Below are 17,065 nucleotides of genomic sequence, written 5' to 3' on the forward strand. Positions count from 1 at the left end.
ATGCCCAGAACATATGCACATGGTTCGCTGGGCTTCCCAGACATCTGACACACCTGTCCTCACCCCCAAAGAACCGGCTCATCCTTGTCCCCGTCATGTGAGCTCTATGCAGCACCTTAAATTGAATGAGGCTCAGCCTCGCACACGAGGAGGAAGAATTGACCTTCTCCAGTGCATCCGCCCACGTCCCGTCTTCTATCTGCTCTCCCAGCTCCCCTTCCCACTTGGCTTTCAGCTCCTCCCCTGATGCTTCTTCCGCCTCCTGCATTATCTTGTAGATGTCTGATATCTTCCCCCCTCCGACCCAGACCCCCGAGAGCACCCTATCACTCGCCCCCTTACTGGGGAGCAGGGGGAACCCCTCCACCTGCCGTCTAGCAAATGCCTTCACTTGTAAATATCTGAACATGTTTCCCGGGGGGAGCTCAAACTTCTCCTCCAGCCCTCCCAGGCTCGCAAACCTCCCCTCTATAAACAGGTCCTTCAGCTGCCGTATGCCCACCCTGTACCAGCTCTGAAATCCCCCGTCGATGTTCCCCGGGATGAATCTATGGTTCCCTCTTATTGGCGCCGCCAACAGACCTCCCATTTCCCCCCTATGTCGCCTCCACTGCCCCCATATCTTGAGGGTGGCCGCCACCACCGGGCTCGTGGTGTACCTCGTGGGGGGGAGCGGCCATGGTGCCGTTACTAGGGCCCCCAGGCTTGTGTTGCCACAGGACGCCCTCTCCATTCGTTTCCAAGCTGCCCCCTCCCCTTCCATCATCCACTTGCGCACCATTGACACATTTGCCGCCCAGTAGTACCCCGAAAGATTGGGTAGTGCCAGCCCTCCACTGTCCCTACTCCGCTCCAAAAAGACCCTCCTCACCCTTGGGGTGCCATGCGCCCACACGTAGCTCATGATGCTACTCGTCACCTTTTTGAAGAAGGCCCTAGGGAGGAAGATGGGCAAGCACTGAAATAAAAACAAGAACCTTGGGAGGACCGTCATTTTGATTGACTGCACCCTCCCCGCCAGCGACAACGGTACCATGTCCCACCTCTTAAATTCCTCCTCCATCTGTTCCACCAGCCTGGAAAAGTTCAACTTGTGGAGGGTCCCCCAGTTCCTTGCCACCTGCACCCCTAAGTACCTAAAGCTCTTTCCTGCTCGCTTGAAGGGGAGTCTCCCAATACCCTCTCCCTGGTCCCCCGGGTGTATCACAAAAACCTCGCTTTTGCCCAAATTTAGTTTGTACCCCGAAAAGTCCCCAAACTCTGCTAATAGTTCCATTATCTCCGGCATTCCCCCTTCTGGGTCTGCCACGTACAGCAGTAGATCATCCGCATACAGCGATACTCGATGTTCCTCCCCTCCCCTAGTCAGTCCTCTCCACCCCCCTGAACCCCTCAGTGCCATCGCCAACGGTTCAATCGCCAGTGCGAAAAGTAGGGGGGATAGGGGACATCCCTGCCTGGTCCCTCGGTGGAGCCCGAAATACTCCGACCTCCTCCCGTTTGTCACTACACTCGCCGTCGGGGCCGAGTAGAGCAGCTTCACCCACTTAATAAAGCCTTCCCCAAACCCAAACCGTTCCAACGTCTCCCACAGGTACTCCCACTCCACCCTATCGAATGCCTTCTCCGCGTCCAGCGCTACCACTATCTCAGCCTCCCCCTCCACTGCCGGCATCATAATTACATTCAGCAATCTCCGCACGTTCGTGTTGAGCTGCCGCCCCTTCACGAACCCCGTCTGGTCCTCATGGATTACCCCTGGCACACAATCCTCTATTCTAGCTGCCAGGATCTTTGCCAGCAACTTGGCATCCACGTTCAGAAGCGAGATAGGCCTGTAGGACCCGCACTGCACGGGGTTTTTATCCCGCTTCAATATCAGGGAGATCAGAGCCTGCGACATTGTCGGGGGCAGAACCCCCCCCTCTCGCGCCTCATTAAAGGCTCGTACCAGTACCGGTCCCACCAAGTCCACATTTTTCTTATAGAATTCCACCGGGAACCCATCTGGCCCCGGCGCCTTCCCCGCCTGCATCTGACCTATTCCCTTGACTAGCTCCTCTAGCCCTATTGGCGCCCCCAGCCCTTCTACCAGCCCCTCCTGGACCCTTGGGAACCTCAATTTGTTTAGGAAGTCCTCCATTCCCCCTCTCCTCGTCGGCGGCTCAGACCGATACAACTCCTTGTAAAAATCCCTGAAGACCCCGTTCACTTCTTGCCCCTTCTGCACTACCTTCCCGCCCCTCTCCTTCACTCCCCCAATCTCCCTAGCCGCATCTCGTTTGCGAAGCTGGTGTGCCAGCATCCTGCTCGCCTTTTCCCCATACTCATAAACCGCGCCCTGTGCCCTTCTCCACTGCGTCTCTGCCTTCCTGGTGGTCAGCAGGTCGAACTTGACCTGCAGGCTGCGCCGTTCTCCCAGCAGCCCCTCCTCTGGTGCCTCCGCATATCTCCTATCCACTTCCAATAGCTCCCCCACCAGCCTCTCCCTCTCCTGCCTCTCCTTTCTTTCTCTGTGCGCCCTTATGGAGATCAGCTCTCCCCTGATCACTGCCTTCAGGGCCTCCCAGACCATCCCCACCTGCACCTCACCCGTGTCATTCAAGTCCAGATAGCTCTCAATGCTCTTCCGGACCCTTTTACACACCTCGTCGTCCGCTAACAGCCCCACATCCAGCCGCCACAGCGGGCGCTGGTCCCGCGCCTCCCCCATTTCCACATCCACCCAATGTGGTGCATGATCAGAGATCGCAATGGCCGAGTACTCAGCTTCCCGTACCCTCGGGATCAGCCCCCTGCTCAACACGAAGAAATCGATTCTGGAGTACACTCTATGGACGTGGGAGAAAAAGGAATACTCCCTCGCCCTCGGCCTACCAAACCTCCATGGGTCTACTCCTCCCATCTGCTCCATGTACCCCCTCAGCACTTCTGCCGCTGCCGGCCTCCTATTGGTCCTTGAGCTCGATCTGTCTAGCCCGGGGTCCAGCACTGTGTTAAAGTCCCCCCCCATGATCAAGCCCCCTGCCTCCAGTCCCGGAATGAGGCCCAATAGGCGCCTCATAAAACCCGCGTCATCCCAGTTCGGGGCATATACGTTGACCATCACCACTTTCTCCCCCTGCAGCTTACCCTTCACCATCACATACCTACCCTCCTTATCCGCCACCACCTCCTCCGCCACGAACGACACCCTCTTTCCCACCAGAATCGCCACCCCCCGGTTCTTTGCGTCCAATCCAGAGTGGAACACCTGTCCCACCCACCCCCTTCTCAGGCGAACCTGGTCCACTACCTTCAAATGGGTCTCCTGTAACATTGCTACATCAGCCTTCAGTCCCTTCAGGTGTGAGAATACCCTTGATCTCTTGACCGGCCCATTCAACCCCCTCACGTTCCAAGTGATCAGCCGGGTCGCGGGACGACCCGCCCCCCTCCCCTGCCGATTAGCCATGTCCTGTTCCCTGCTCGCCCCGGGTCGACCCTCCCCTTCTGACCCGCTCCCCATGGCGATGTCCCCCTCCCCCCACCTCTCCAGTCCTCCACTTCTCGTTTCTGGTCTTTTCAGCAGCAACCCGGTGTCCCTCCCTAACCCCCCCTCCCCCCCCAGGCTAGGACCCCTCCTAGCCGCGATGTACCCTCCATTGTACTCCCGTAAGTCAGCTGGTTCACGCTGACCCGGCTGCTCCTGCCACACTCCGACTCCCCCCGGCTCGGGGGGGGGGGGCCTCCCCCCCTTGCCACTCCTCCCTGGCCCCGCTCCAGCGCGGGAAAGGTCGCCATTGCTAGCCACGCCCCGCACTCCTCCCCTCCCCCCTCCTCTGCCCCGCGCGCGGGAAAACAGAGGAAAGCCCGCGCTTTCGCCCTGCCACACCCCACCCCGCCATCTTCAGTTCCACCCCCGTCCCCGTCCATGCCTGTAAAGAACCCCCCCTAGGAGCCCATATCCCCGATCTGCTCTCCCCCCCCGTCCCGCCTCCCCAACTTAACATTATAAATAACAGATAAATAACAAATAACTAACAATGTACTTAACAGTCGCCCTCTACCAAACAGCATAAATAACCATAAATAACCATGAATAACCACAATAACAATAACTAAGGGAAGTTGGCAAAGGGGGAAAAAACATCAGAAGAAAAACCACAGCAAGAGTTCAAAATCCAAACAAAGAATTCAGCTGAAAGTACCCGAGCGGCCAAGGCCGCCAAGTATCCCCTGGGTCTAATTCGAGTCCAGTTTCTCTTCCTGTACAAAGGCCCACGCCTCCTCTGGGGACTCAAAATAGTGGTGTTGGTTCCTGTAGGTGACCCACAAGCGCGCTGGCTGCAGCATTCCGAACCTGATCCGTTTTGCATGTAGCACCGCCTTCGTCCGGTTGTACCGGGCCCGCCGCTTTGCCACCTCCGCACTCCAGTCCTGGTAGACCCTCACCGTCGAATTCTCCCACTTGCTGCTCCTTTCCCTCTTGGCCCACTCCAGCACTCTTTCACGGTCGCTGAGTCGCTGGAACCGCACCAGCACCGCCCTCGGGGGCTCATTTGCTCTTGGCCTCCTAGCCATGACCCTGTAGGCCTCTTCCAGCTCCAGGGGCGAAGGGACGGCCCCTGCCCCCATCAGGGAGCTCAGCATTTCTGCTACATATCCCGGGAGGTCTGACCCCTCCAGGCCTTCTGCCAGGCCCAAGATCCTCAGGTTCTTCCGCCTCATTCGGGTATCCAGCTCCTCAAAACGGCTCTGCCATTTCAGGTGGAGTGCCTCGTGCACCTCTACCTTTCCCACGAGGACCGTGGCCTCCTCCTCCCTCGCAGTCATCTCCTGTTGCAGCTCCCGAATCGACGCCTCTTGGGTCGCCTGGGCTCCCATCAGCCTGGTGGTCGTCGCATTCATTGACTCCAAGAGCTCCATTTTCAGCTCCGTAAAGAAGCGCAGGAGAGCGGCCTGCTGCTCCTCCGCCCATTTCCTCCATTCCTCGGGTGCACCACCGGCCGCCATTTTGGTCTTCTTCCCCCGCTTTTTTTTGGGAGCTGCTGTTGCTCTCTTTACCACCCCACTCCGGGTACCGACCATAAAGTTGGTCTGGTTCTCTTCAGGGAGCCTTCCCCCACCGGGATTTGTCCTTACAGCGCCGTTGGGGCCCTCCAATCGGCCCGAAAACACCTTTGTAGCAGGAGCAGCCAAACGTGCGACTTAGCTGGTCATAGCCGCAACCGGAAGTCTAATTATACATTTGTGATAACTGTCCAGGAAATAATTTTTTTCACACAAACCACCGACTAAATTGGCTGTCTCCAGAGTACAGCTGGCAAACACTTGAAGGAAGTGCTTGTGGTACTGTGTGCAGTTCAGCACACCACCATACTGTTTCAGACTCCTTATAAGGACCTGTGCATGGCTTTATGTGCTTTTTATTGGTCACAGGAGAAAAGGTCGGCTGATCACCATAAATCAACAAAACATAAAATGAATTTTTAAATGCAAAATTTTAACAATGTAAGCAATTTATTAGAATTACAGAACAGTGGGGCATAAATTCTCACCTAAACGGCATGTTTTTGTTAAGCTGTGGGTCAGGATATCTGAGAATGGAATCTTTCATGATTACAAGCAAAACATTATTTAGCTTATGTTTTTGCTTTACATTGCATTAGTGCTGAATTACTGTGCAACATTGAATTTGGGGGCTCTGGCCAATTAAAGGGCTTCTCAAATAATGGGTCTTAACCCTTTAGCTGCCAGTGTCACATGTACTGATAAAATTACACTAGGATTGTATTTAAGCATCTGTTCTGCTGCATTACTCCATGAAGCTTTTGTTTACCCTGGTGGATATTTTGTACTGCTAATATTTAGTCTCAGTCACTGAAAACAACAAAGGATCAAGCCTTACGAAAGGTTTAACAAAAATGAAATTCCTTGAACTTTTACCAGAGAAAATTAATTTTTAAAGAGGTAAATTAGGTTTTTTGTGTTTGTGTATGGGTGTTTTCATCCTCTGTGTGTAGTTCAACGTTGATTCGAATTAAGATACAAATTGCTTTACCTCACACATCAAATCTGCAGACTTATTGAATGGGCTCACTGGATATGATTTCTTTCATTGCTGCAATTTTAATTCTGCAGACAAGTGCATTCTTTAAGTCAGTATGCCTGACAAAGCACTTCTTGTGGGCAGCAGTGTTACGAGAACAGAGCAGAACATTTTGTAACCTCCATCACGGACCGTTATTGTAACACAAACAGCACAGCCCTTAAAATATAACTTATTAACTAATCTTAATAAACTTATGTGAGCGATAACAAGGAGAGAAGCATATCAGGCCCAGCCAGATATGACACTTGCTCAAAGATTGACAAATAGCTTTACTACTCATCTATCATTAGGTAGTCTGTGGCTGAACGAGACCGCTCGCAACCTTGGCATTGAATTTTGACCCAGAGATTCTGACTACATATCTGCACCGTCACTAAGACTTCCTATTTCCGCCTTCATAATATTGCCCAACTCTGCCTCTACCTCAGCTCATTTGCGGCTGAAACTTTCATTCATGCCTTTATTACCCCCAGACTTGAATGTTCAAAAGCACTCCTGCCTGTCCTTTCACATAGCGTTCATAAACATGAGATCATCCAAACCTCTGCTGCCTGTGTCCTAACACGCACCTATCACCTCTGTGCCCACTGAACAGCAATGGCCCCCAATCAAACAATGCCTCCATTTTTAATTTCTCACTTTTCTATACTAATCCTTCGATCGCTTTGGCCCTCCCTATCTTTGTAATCTCCTCCAGTGCCACAACACCCACTGAGATATCTGCGCTCCTCCAATTCTGGCCACTTGAGCATCCCCAATTTTAATTATTCCACCATTTGGTGGCTGTGCCCTGAGCCCCAAGCTCTAGAAACCTCTCCCTAAGCATCGATATCCTTCCTCCCTCCTTTAAAACACTGCTTACAATATATATTGGTGGCAAGGTAGTGCAGTGGTTATCACTGTTGCTTAACCGCGCCATGGTCCCAGGTTCAATTCCCGGCCTGAGTCACTGTCTGTGTGGAGTCTGCACCTTCTCCCTGTGTCTCCGTGGGTTTCCTCTGGGTGCTCCGGTTTCCTCCCACAAGACCCAAAAGACGTGCTTGTTAGTGAATTGAACATTCTGAATTCTTCCTCGAACAGGCACAAGTAGGCTTACATTAACACTGCAATTAAGTCATTGCAGTGTTAATGTAAGCCTACTTGTGACAATAAAGATTATTTGTTATTATTGTTATTATCGTTGACCCAGCTTTTGGCCATCCAACGTGTTAATACCAGTCAGAAAATCTTTAAGTTGAAATTTCCCATTGGTCACTGTCAATGTTGATGACAATCAGATTTGTAAAATTAGATAAGAGAACAAGGCTTGCCAGCTTCTTTGCCAGCATCGTACTCAACCAACCCCAGCCAGCTCGCAACAATGGCGTCGAGGAGACCAGCCCTGAGATTCAGGTACGCTGACGTGGGGAGGCTGCCAGGTGCAGTGGAGGCCAGGAGGGATGTCCTGTTCCCCCGAGGGTCGAGGATGGTTAGCCATAGGCAGCCTGTGCTGCCTCGGATGAGGTGGCAGCTATGAGTGCCGGGAGTGTGCCCTGGAGGACTGGCCTCTAGAGAAGGAAGAAGGTCAATGACCTACACCGGGCAGCACAAATGAGTAGACACCATAGCCACTCCTCCCGGTGACCTCTTTCCCCCCGTCCCCCCGACAACAGGAGTGTCTACGCCCTCTTCAACTGCCCCAACGCCTCCTTCACACCCCCGCCACCGTGAACCACGTGTGTGCCTGGTGATGCCCTCTTTGTGTCTCCACAGGAAAAGCTCTCCCACAACCATCGGAAAAGGACCCAGACTGGCGGTGGGATGCCAGACATAAGAATCCTCACCACCTTTAAGGAGCGGGCCCTGGAGGTGACGGGTGTGGCCAAGGACAGAGCGGTCACCAACGCAGAGGCTGGCGGATGCCGCAGAGGTGAGGAATGACCGGACTCCACCCAGAGGATCTGTCAAACCTGAGTTGTTATTGCCTTACTGACTGACCCATCCCTCCCACTGACCACATGTCCATTTGAAAAACCTTAGGGTCGCCAAGTCCCCTGGGCCATATGGGATATATCCAAAGATTCTTTGGGAGGCAAGGGATGAGATTGCAGAGCCTTTGGCTTTGATCTTTGGGTCCTCGCTGTCCACGGGGATAGTGCCAGAGGACTGGAGAATGGTGAATGTTGTTCCTCTGTTCAAGAAAGGGAATAGGAATGACCCTGGTAATTATAGGCCAGTTAGTCTTACTTCGGTGGTCGGTAAGTTAATGGAAAAGGTCCTGAAGGATAGGATTTATGACCATTTGGAAAGATGCAGCCTAATCTGGGATAGTCAACACGGATTCGTGAAGGGTAAGTCTTGCCTCACAAATTTGATTGAATTCTTTGAGGAGGTAACTAAGTGTGTAGATGAAGGTAGAGCAGTTGATGTCGTATACATGGATTTTAGAAAGGCGGTTGATAAGGTTCTCCATGATCGACGTATGAAGAAAGTAAGGATGTGTGGGATAGAGGGAAATTTGGCCAATTGAATAAGTAACTGGCTGTCACAGAAGACAGAGGGTGGTGGCGGATGGACAATTTTCAGACTGGAGACCAGTTACCAGCGGTGTACCACATGGATCAGTGCTGAGTCCTCTGCTATTTGTGATTTTTATCAATGACTTGGAGGAGGGGGCTGAAGGGTGGGTCAGTAAATTCGCTGATGACACCAAGATTGGTGGAGTAGTGGATGAGGTGGAGGGCTGTTGTAGGCTGCAAAGAGACATTGATAGGATGCAGAGCTGGGCCAAAAAATGGCAGATGGAGTTTAATCCTGGTAAGTGCGAGGTGATACATTTTGGTAGAAAAAATTTGAATGCGGATTACAGGGTCAACGGCAGGGTTCTGAGGAATGTGAAGGAACAGAGAGATCTTGGGGTTCATGTCCACAGATCTCTGAAGGTTGCCACTCAAGTGGATAGAGCTGTGAAGAAGGCCGATAGTGTGTTAGCGTTTATTGATAGGGGGCTTGAGTTTAAGAGCCGTGGGGTTATGCTGCAACTGTACAGGACCCTGGTGAGACCACATTTGGAGTATTGTGAGTAGTTGTGGTCACCTCACTATAGGAAGGATGTGGAAGCATTGGAAAGGGTGCAAAGGAGATTTACCAGGATGCTGCCTGGTTTGCAGGATAGGTCTTATGAGGAAAGGTTGAGGGAGCTAGGGCTTTTCTCTTTGGAGCGAAGGAGGATGAGAGGCAACTTAATAGAGGTTTATAAGATGGTGAGGGGGATAGATAGAGTGGACGTTCAGAGACTATTTCCTCGGGTGGATGTAGCTGTTACAAGGGGGCATAACTATAAGGTTCAGGGTGGGCGATATAGGAGGGATGTCCGAGGTAGGTTCTTTACTCAGAGAGTGGTTAGGGTGTGGAATGGACTGCCTGCTGTGATAGTGGAGTCGGACACTTTAGGAATTTTCAAGCGGTTATTGGATAGGCACATGGAGCACACCAGAATGACAGGGAGTGGGATAGCTTGATCTTGGTTTCGGACAATGCTCGGCACAACATTGAGGGCGATGGGCCTGTTCTGTGCTATACTGTTCTATGTTCTCCTGCAGGTCTTCCAGCTGACTGAGCCAGCCCATTCAGGTGACCCTCTCCAGTTTCACAGGAGAACACCTCGAAGGAAAGCTCCAAGAATGCCACCATAATTGTCGCAGCACAGTTGTCACCCCCACCCTCCACCAGCGCAGATACACACACCTTGGTGGGAAATGTTAATGGTAAGGCTCCTGGGGCACAATCCGGTGAGCACCACATTGATTCAGATGTACATCAGGTGGAGGCAGGAACACCCAGGGGAGATAACAGTCGGAGGTCTGCTGGATACCAGGACCCAGCCGGGTCCCAGCCTGATGCTGAGCCTCTGGAACAGGGTTACCCGTAGCTGATGGAGACGATAGGGAGTGGACGGGATGTTCAGAGGGAGATGTCAACGTCACTACAGGCACAGGATACGATGCTGGCAGTGTCACCGAGGCCAATGTGGCTAGGATGACGACCGCAGTAGAAAGCCTGTGCACGACGTAGACACCATGAGTGAAGATGTCCAAGGTGTCACGCAGTCGGTGATGGCCATGGCTGAGGACCTCGGCAGAATGACCGCCTCACTGCGGGATGCCATGCAGTACCAGGCTAACCTAGATGAGGTTCTGTGGGACATGTCCCGCTTTCAGATGGGCATGGCCGAAGCGCTGTGAAGTTTGCCCCAGTCACAGGTGGATTTTGCACGCTGTCACAACTCTCCAATTATGGTTGAGCACTCACTCTTTTTATTATACTCCTTCAGCTAGTTAAACGCTTGGGCCATTTTCTATGCATTTGCTAATACATAACTTCAAGAGGTTTACTGCCTCTGGTATTGCCCGGAGATGGTGAGCCTGCTGACTGTAGAATGTCTCATCAAATATAGTCAGCAATGAGAAAAACCTACTCATTGAATGTGGGAGAGTTCAAATAACAAATGGCACCACAATTTAGGTTCTTCTACATTGTTTTAATTTTGGTGTACCTATCTAAGGAGAAGCATTCTGTGCTTTGTTCTACACTTTTAACTTGCAGCCATGTGTTGGTGGCATTCTGTTCTGCTGTTCAATGCAGTGGACTAAATGCCGTGACAATGGAAAAATGAGGCTTGACTTTGATTTCTCCCTGAAACAGATGGAGAGTCAATGGAAAATGGTGTTGTCCATCTAAAGTCAATGTTGGAAAACAAAAAACTTGTTCAAGCTTGGGCCTTGTTTGAATGCAGCTGGTGAGTTGTGACTGCCTAATGGACACTCAGTTATAGCTCACCAGTTGTGCAATGCCATTAAATTGACAGCTCCTAGCTGAAGCAGTCACCAATTGTAACTGGAAAGGGGAGGGGTGGGGCAGCAGACAATCCCCAGAAGAACATGCAAGGATAAGCAATGGGACACACTCCAAGAGATTTCAGTTAAATGTTTCCCGAGGTTATTTTTTGAGCAGCCTCCCTTTATGGACTATAGGTGAGGCTGCTCACCACCTGGAACAATTGGACAGTGTCCGTGTGGTGCCATGGGGCTGGTTTAGCACAGTGGGCTAAACAGCTGGCTTGTAATGCAGAACAAGGCCAGCAGCGTGGGTTCAATATCCGTACCGGCCTCCCTGGACATGCAGCGGAATGCGGTGATTAGGGGCTTTTCACAGTAACTTCATTGAAGTCTACGTGTGACAATAAGCGATTATTATTATTTTCCCGGTTAGTTCAAAATTGCAATTGTTGTGCCACAACGACACAGGGGCCGGGATTCTTCCCTACCCGGCGGGGCGGGGGGGGTCCCGGCGGGACGGAGTGGCGTGAACCACTCCGGCGTTGCGCCTCCCCAAAGGTGCGGAATTCTCTGCACCTTTAGGGGCTAGGCCCGCGCCGGAGTGGCTCCCGCTCCGCCGGCCGGCGCGAACGGCCTTTGGCGCCCCGCCAGCCGGGGCCGAAAGGCCTTCGCCGGCCGGTGGAAGTCCGCGCATGTGCCGGTGCGTCAGCGGCTGCTGACGTCATACTGGTGCATGCGCAGGGGAGGGGGTCTCTTCCTCCCCCGCCATGGTGAAGGTCATGGTGGGGCAGAAGAAAAAGAGTGCCCCCACGGCACAGGCCCGCCCGCCGATTGGTGGGCCAGGCCACCGTGGGGGCACCCCCTGGGGTCAGATCGCTCCGCGCCTCCACCCAGAACCCCGGAGCCCGTCCGCGCTGCCAATCCCGCCGGTACCAGAGGTTGTTTAAACCACGCCGGCGGGAAAGGCCTGTCAGCTGCGGGACTTTGGCCCATCGCGGGCCGGAGAATCGCCGCGGAGGGCCCGCCGACCGGCTCAGCGCAATTCCCGCTCCCGCCGAATCTCGGGGTGCGGAGAATTCGGGGGGTCGGAGAATTCCGCCCAGGCTCCTGATTTTATTTTTATTCATTCATTGCCAATGGGCGTTGCTGGCTGGACCAGCATTTATTGCCCATTCCCAATTGCCCTTGAGAGGGTGGTGATGAGCTATCTTCTTGAATTGCTACAGTTCATGTGTTGTAGGTACACCCTCAGCGCTGTTAGGGAGGGAGTTCCAACCCAGTTTTATATTTGTACAGCCTTTCACCTGAAATATTTACAGGTTGACCTGGAAATTGTATCTTGTGCACTTTCAGCATCAAAAACCTTCAGGAAATTTCCCATAAAACATTAGGCCAGATTTTAATGTTTGAGGTGGGAATTAGGAGTCTGCTAATTTCCTAATGTCTTGATCCCACTTCCCACCCAGGAGAGCCAGCCAGCTGGATTTTAAACCAGCAGAGGTTGGGACAGTTGAATCAGCCCAATCACAGAGGCTGAAACAGAGCTGGGCTGATGCAGAAACAGCCAGGTTAAAAGGCCCACTTCCATTCACAGAGACAACAACCTAGTTTTGGAGGTCAGTATGAGGTCCTCCAACCCTCATGTCCCTCACTCTCATAAACCCTCAATACACACTCACTGAGTATCCACTGTGAACCGAACTCATGAGCACTATAATAACAGTTGTGAGTCTTTGAAATGCCAAGCTAAACAAGCATTACTTGACTAGACATTTAGAAACATAGAAAATAGGAGCAGAAGACCATTTGGCCAGTCAGGCCTGCTCTGCCATTCATTATGATCATGGCTGATGATCCAACTTAATAGCCTGTTCCTGCCTTCCACCCCATATACTTTGTTTCCTTTTGCCCCAAGACCTATATCTAACTGCTTCTGTAAAACATACTGGGCTGGATTCTCCGTCTGCGGGATTCTCCGTTGCGCCAGCAGCAGACCCAAGCCTGTGAGTCACCACAATGGCAAATTCCATTGGCAGGTGGCAGGAACGGAGAATCCCGCTGCCCAGTAAAACATGGCTGACAGACCAGAGAATTCCGCACACAATGTTTTGGCCTCAACTACTGATGTACCATCAATTGGACGCAAGACACAATGAAGATCCAAACTGTGGCTTTAATCAGCTAGTTGTTAGCCCGGTGGTCGACTACAAAAAAGGCCGACCGCTGGGAAACCTGGGTCCTTATACCCCGTCTTGGAGGCGAGGTCTACTTGCCTCTTGACCAATTGGTGAGCAGTCACATGACTAGTCCCAGCCAATCAGACGAGAGGCACATGACCAGCCAGAGCCAATGGGAAACCAATGCTCTGCACCAATGGCAGTGCTCCCACTCATATCACCACATTCACCCCTTGTGGAGAAAGAAGGCGGGGGGGGGGGGTGTGTGAAGGGAAGAGAGAGGGGGGGGGTCTGAGGACTGGTGATATGAGTAGAGATAATTGAAGATATGGGCTGCCCACTGGCTCATGGCAATAATAAACAATACTACATACTACATTAGGATGCAAAAAAAAACTACAATAGAGTCCAATAAAGTCCCATGGTTGCATCAGATGTTCACGATCAGCCTGTCGGGTGCCCGTGATGTTCTGGTGGACTGTCGCTGTGGAGCCGGTGACGTCGGCCGATGGTCGTCCTTGCCTCCGGGAGCGTCGGTCGTAGATGTGTCTCCATACCCCGGGCTGGTGGTGGAGACGCTGAAATCGGGGAAGGGGGGGTATATGTGCTGGGTTGTGGGGGCGCGGGGGCCGCTGGGGGGAGTTAGGGTTGGGGGGGTGTTGATGGAAGAGGAGATGGCCGCACACCGGCGGGTGCCAGGTCCCAAAGCGAGACCGTATCCTGCCGACCGTCGGGATACTCCACGTATGTATATTGCGGGTTGCCGTGGAGTAACTGGACTCGCTCAACCAACGGGTCGGACTTGTGCACCCGCACATGCTTCCAAAGCAAGATGGGCCCGGGGGTGGCCAGCCAGGTCGGGAGAGGGGATCCTGAGGACGACTTCCTAGGGAAAACAAGAAGACGTTCATGAGGTGTTTGATTAGTGGTAGTACAGAGGAGAGACCGAATTGAATGCAGGGCGTCGGGAATGACTTCTTGCAAACGGGGGATAGGGAGATCTCTGGACCGTAGGGCCAGCAGGATGGTCTTCCAAATGGTGCCATTCTCCCGCTCGACCTGACCATTACCCCGGGGGTTATAACTGGTCATCCTGCTAGAGGCTATGCCCCTGCTGAACAGGAATTGACGCAGTTCGTCACTCATAAAGGAGGACCCCCGGTCGCTGTGGATGTACGCGGGGTAACCGAACAGGGAGAAGATGGATAGGAGTGCATTCATGACGGTTGTTGTGGTCATGTCGGGACAGGGAATGGCGAAAGGGAAGCGGGAGTACTCGTCGATAACACTCAAGAAATATGTGTTACGGTTGTTGGAGGGGAGGGGACCCTTGAAGTCTATACTGAGACGTTCAAAGGGGCGGGATGCCTTGATCAGATGCGCTCGTTCAGGGCGGTAGAAGTGCGGTTTGCACTCGGCGCAGACGTGGCAGTCCCTGGTGACGGTCCTGACTTCCTCAACGGAGTAGGGCAGGTTGCGGGTCTTAATAAAATGGTAGAAACGGGTGACCCCTGGATGGCAGAGGTCCGTGTGGAGGGAGCGGAGGCGGTCAATCTGCGCGCTGCCGCAGGTACAGCGGGATAGGGCATCGGAAGGCTCGTTGAGCTTCCCAGGACGATACAAGATATCGTAGTTGCACGTGGACAACTCGATCCGCCACCGCAAGATCTTGTCGTTCTTGATCTTGCCCCTCTGTGCATTATCGAACATGAAAGCTACTGACCATTGGTCTGTGAGGAGGGTAAACCTCCTGCCGGCCAGATAGTGCCTCCAATATCGCACAGCTTCGACTATGGCCTGTGCCTCCTTTTCCATCGAGGAGTGGCGGATTTCGGAAGCATGGAGGGTTCGCGAGAAGAAGGCCACGGGTCTGCCCGCTTGGTTCAGGGTGGCCGCCAGAGCTACGTCTGACGCGTCGCTCTCGACCTGGAATGGGAGGGGCTCATCGATAGTGCGCATCGTGGCCTTTGCGATATCCGCTTTGATGCGGCTAAAGGCCTGGCGGGCCTCCATCGACAGGGGAAAGGAGGTGGACTGGATGAGGGGGCGGGCTTTGTCGGCGTAGTTGGGGACCCACTGGGTGTAATAGGAGAAGAAGCCCAGGCAGCGTTTGAGGGATTTGAGGGAGTTGGGGAGAGGGAGTTCCATCAGGGGGCGTATGCGTTCGGGGTCGGGGCCTATCACTCCGTTACGCACTACGTAGCCGAGGATGGCTAGACGGTCGGTGCTAAACACGCACTTATCCTTATTGTAGGTTAAATTAAGGAGTTTCGCGGTTCAGAGGAATTTTTGAAGGTTGATGTCATGGTCCTGCTGATCGTGGCCGCAGGTGGTGACGTTATTGAGGTATGGGAAGGTAGCCCGTAACCCATGCTTGTCGACCATTCGATCCATCTCCCGTTGGAAGACCGAGACCCCATTTGTGACACCGAATGGAACCCTGAGGAAGTGGTAGAGGCGCCCATCTGCCTCAAACGCGGTGTACTTGCGGTCACTCGCGCGGATGGGGAGCTGGTGGTAGGCGGACTTAAGGACCACCGTGGAAAAGACTTTGTATTTCGCGATCCTGTTAACCAGGTCGGAAATACGGGGGAGAGGGTATGGGTCCAGCTGCGTAAATCTGTTGATGGTCTGACTGTAATCAATGACCATCCGGTTTTTCTCCCCAGTCCGAACTACAAGCACTTGGACTCGCCAGGGACTGTTGCTGGCTTCAATAACTCCTTCCTAAGGAGCCTCTGGACCTCGGACCCGATGAAGGTCCGGTCCTGGGCACTGTATCGTCTGCTCCGAGTGGCGACAGGTTTAAAATCTGGGGTGAGATTAGCAAACAAGGAAGGGGGGTCCACTTTGAGGGACGCGAGGCTGCAGACAGTAAGGGGGGGAATAGGACCGCCGCATTGGAAGGTTAAGCTCTGCAGGTTGCACTGGAAATCCAGGCCCAAGAGTGCTGGAGCACATAGATGGGGGAGAATGAGGAGTTTGAAGTTTTTGAAAACCCTCCCCTGGACCGTGAGGTCCGCTATGCAGCACCCGGTGATTTGGACGGAGTGCGAACCCGAGGCCAATTCGATTTTATGCTTAACTGGGTGGATGGGGAGCGCGCAGCGTCTTACCGTGTCGGGGTGGACGAAAATTTCCATGCTCCCGGAGTCCAGTAGGCATTTCGTCCTGTGTCCGTTGAGCTGGATCGTTGTCGTAGTCTTGGCGAGCGAGCGTGGTCGCGGCTGGTCGAGAGTGATGGAAGAAAGTCGTGGCGAGAGTTCCAGGTCATCCTCGGTGGCAGAGTAATCGCTGGCAGGGCCTTCCGTGTTGGCCCAAGGTGGCGGTGCCCAGGACCCGCACGTGGAGCCGGGGCCCCAAGATGGCGCCGCCCATGACCCGCACGTGGCGTCCGGGGCCCAAGATGGCGGCGCCCGTGGGGACCTCGTGGCAGCTGGGGACAGTGTCAGTGGTGTCTGCGGGCCGGTCGGGGCAGCCGGGAGCGGGGGTTGGGAGGACCGTGGGCCTGTTGCGGGGGCCAGGAGGCGGGCCGGAGAGGTCGGTGCGCGGCGCGGGGCCCTAGGGGGTCCCGGGGGGACGAACCGTGGTCGCTGCGCGGAACAGCAGCGACCGACTTCATCTGGCAGACCACCGCGTAGTGGCCCTTCTTCCCGCAGCTCTTACACAGAGCGGAGCGGGCCGGGCAGCGCGGGCAGGGGTGCTTGGAGAGGCCACAAAAATAGCAGTGGGGCCCCGATAGCTTGTCGGAGCAACCCGCAGCGCAGGCCTGGGGGGGGTCGGGATCAGCGGAGGACGGGGATGGCGCATGCCACGATGTCCACGGGGTTGCTGCGCGGCCGGGGGCGTATGCGCGGGCATTCAGGTCAGCGACCTCTAGGGAGGTTGCAAGGGTCCGTGACTCAGCTAGGCTGAGGGCGTTCTTCTCCAGCAATCGTTGGCGGATAGAGGAGGATTGCATGCCGGCAACATAAGCG

The sequence above is a fragment of the Scyliorhinus canicula genome, chromosome 7 (assembly GCF_902713615.1).
Source record: "Scyliorhinus canicula chromosome 7, sScyCan1.1, whole genome shotgun sequence".
NCBI lineage: Eukaryota > Metazoa > Chordata > Chondrichthyes > Carcharhiniformes > Scyliorhinidae > Scyliorhinus > Scyliorhinus canicula.